Here is a 3610-nt window from a genome sequence, read left to right as displayed (position 1 = left end):
GAGGAGGATTGGCGGTGGTTAGCTCAGGGTTAATCTTCCTCAAAAAAACAAAAAAAAAGAATATCTTTATTTGTAATATTCTGATTTAGTTTATGATAATTGCATCTAGTATTTCATTCAAAAGTCAAGGCACAATTTAAACTAATCTGACTCTAGGCAAATGCTGTGTGGAAACTTCTATCCTATAGATTCATTCTGTATATGTCATTGAATATGTGATCAATAAATCCTAGATTTGCATCATGTCCTAAATTGCTCATTATTTTCATCTAGAGATAAAGAAAGAGAAATGTCAGGAAAACAGAAAATAAGTATCTTTTAAAAACTCCTTTGGGTAAGAAACTGTGAATCTAAATCAGATTCATCTAGCTAGTGTCATGGTCTTCTAAATAGTACTTAAGTGTGAGGATGGTGTGCAATATGTGGACTGTTTCAAGATTTTTTACACTTGGGAATAGTTGCATATAATACAAAATAGAGATGGAGTTTGAAGGCTCTCCAATTTCTTTGAGAAATCTTTGTAGGGTTTATTTCATGGAAATTAAATCAGAATTAAATGCCATGTTGTGAATTTCTTTTTTATATAAATAGAAAATTGTATAATTGATAGTTCAATTTTTTGTTTTCAAAGATTGGCACCTGAGCTAACAACCATTGCCAATCTTTTTTTTTTTTTCTGCTTTATCTCCCCAAATTCCTCCGGTACATAGTTGTATATCTTAGTTGCAGGTCCTTCTAGTTGTGAGACGCCACCTCAATGTGGCCTGAGAAGCAGTGCCATGTCCGAGCCTGGGATCCGAACCCGTGAAACCCCGGGCTGCGGCAGCAGAGCACGTGAACTTAACCACTTGGCCATGGGGCTGGCCCCTGATAGTTCAATTTTTATAGTTTTGCATATTTAACATTTTTCTTGTTAAAATAATATAGCCGGTAACAAAAAAAAGCAGAAAATTAGAAAGCTATAATCCCATTATATTAACAGAATCACCATTCACTCTTCAGTGTTTCCTCACTTAGTATCTTTTTTCTTTTTTCTTTATTTTTATTATTTATTTATTTTTTTGGTGAGGAAGATTCGCCCTGAGCTAATATCTGTTGCCAATCTTCCTCTTTTTTTGCTTGGGGAAGATTAGCCCTGAGCTAACATCTGTTGCCAATCTTCCTCTATTTTGTCTGTGGGTTGCTGCCACAGCGTGGCTGACAAGTGATGTAGGTCCATGCCTGGGATCTGAACTTGCAAACCCAGGCCGCTGAAGTGGAATGCGCTGAACTTAACCACTGTGCCACAGGGCTGGCCCCTCCTCACAAATTTTCAATGAAGATTTTTTTGTGTAGTTGTAATCAAATTGTATCTACAATTTTTTGGGTTTTTTTTTCTGGTAAAGTCTATAATTATCAGACATTTGTTAGCTGTTTTGATCTTGGGTTGAGATGAAGAAAGGAAGAAACGGTTGAGTGTGTCCTCTAGGGTTAATATTAAGATAACACAGTAGCAGCACAGTGGTTATGATAATTTTGTGTAGGTAAATTATATGGTGTTCAAGTTTACTTAATTACTTGTAGTGTATTTCTTTCAGAAGATTCATGGGAGCAAAATTGTTTGGGCTGGAAATACATAGGAATCCATGGATTTTTCTTTAGCTACAGGAACAGTTATCTAGAAATACAAACTTGATCAATTAAACAATTAGGAAATAGATCCTGCCATATAGACGAAATTAGTCGGGGCCACTGTATTTCATGTGCTCCCTGTTCTGAGCAGAGATCTAATAAATAATCACTGAATTAATTTGTGAGCTGGGTAGGACACGAGACACACAAGCTGGTGAGGAATGACAGGTTTAAGTTCAGTGAGAAAGGAAGTCATTGGGAAAGGAATTTACTTACTAAAACATGCTTTCCAGGTAAAAAAAATATGATTTTGTCTGTATGACTATATATGATTATATAAAAGAATAGCCAGAATTACATATAATATGTCTGTACGTGTAAATACATACAGACATACATTGTCTGTCTGTAATTTCATGTTGGTAAATCTTACAGAATTAAATTTTTCTGGGGTTTCTTTTTATTTTACAAATCCATTTCTAAAATTATATAAAGGGATGTTGTGCCTTTGTGAGTTAAATAATAAGAGCTAACGATTGTTGAGTACTAACTCTGTGTCAGTGTCACAAGTGTTTTTATGTTTTTATCAACTTAATGCTCACGACAATCTTAAGGGGTAGATGGTGTTCTTAACCCCATTTTATGATGCTCAGAGTGGCTAAGTGCCTTCTTCAAGACCACGCAGCTAGTAAATGGCAATGATGGATTTGAACCCAAGGATTGTGGCTCTAAAGCTTATGCTCTGAACCACCGTAGAGTACTACTTCTTTACAAGAAAAGAACTTGACAGGATATTCTTAATCCCGAATGCAAAGAGCAAATCTTGAAACTTTCATAGGTCCTTCACCCAGTCTGGGAGAGCATTCTTTAATCACTATGGCTGTGATTCACCCGACAATGTTAGGTTTCAGAGGCACATCATTTGCATGCAGAACTATTTCTTTGGCATAGCAAAGGCTGTTTTTGCATCAGCGTGGGTATAACATAAATCAACACGAGAAGGTCCAGGGCTAAAGAATCTAAGCCACAAAGCAGGATTAAAGGAAGTTGAGTTTTCTGGATTCACTTTTGCATGAGAGAAAACATTTGAAAGGGGTTCAGAGAAAATACATTCATTTTTTTTTAACATCCGAAAAGAAATCATTTAACTGATGATATTAAAAGAGAATGGAAAGAAGTTTTAAGAAGGATCCTAAACATTAGTTGACAGTACTAGTATATAATTATAAACCTATATAAATTTCTTTTGAGGCAGAATGAAATTAATAGGAGGGCTGCTATAATCTGTTGAGTTGGCATTAGTTGAACTACTTTTAGAGGAGGAAGTCGGAGGATATGTTAAAATGAGATGAGAGGAAAAATAAAAACATAAGCAGCTTAATCCAATGAAATTTTCCTTCCTTCCAAATGGCACATCCTAAAATTCTATTCACTAAGAGTTTGCACTAATATGAGAAAAGCAATCATAATGCTGTAAAGGGAGACATTTTAAGGTATTAATCTTGATACTAATCTCTGAAATATGTTCTATATAATACATGCCAGTCAGAAATATTGCTTTTCAAAAATTATAGCTGCAAAGGCAGTGCTCCATAAACATTTTGTTGTATTTGGAATTGCGCATTTTGGAGCATTTTACTGCCTCTAAGAGAACAATTGGTATGTTTTGTCTATTACTATCAACCCTGCAAGGCATAGGGCTATTTTTCTTCTCCAAGAGAAATGAGTTCAAAGGAAAATATTCATAAAAGAGTACTCATAACCCTGGCACCTAAAAAAAATCATGAGTCTGTTATTGTAGCTTGAGGGTTGTGGCTGGAAGAGAAAAGACAGATCCTTCAAAATGGAGAAATGTTTTAGATGGTGAAGCCGTTGTTGTAAGAACAAAGCAGCCCACGTTTCTAGCTCCGACTCCAAATCTTTAAATTATTTACTTCATGGATCTTCTTCCTTCTATCAAAGAGATACGTTCATTATGGCGCTGCAGCAAAATCACGTG

The sequence above is a fragment of the Equus asinus genome, chromosome 6 (genome assembly GCF_041296235.1).
Source record: "Equus asinus isolate D_3611 breed Donkey chromosome 6, EquAss-T2T_v2, whole genome shotgun sequence".
Taxonomy (NCBI): Eukaryota; Metazoa; Chordata; class Mammalia; order Perissodactyla; family Equidae; genus Equus; species Equus asinus.
Note: the sequence above shows the minus strand (reverse complement) of the source record.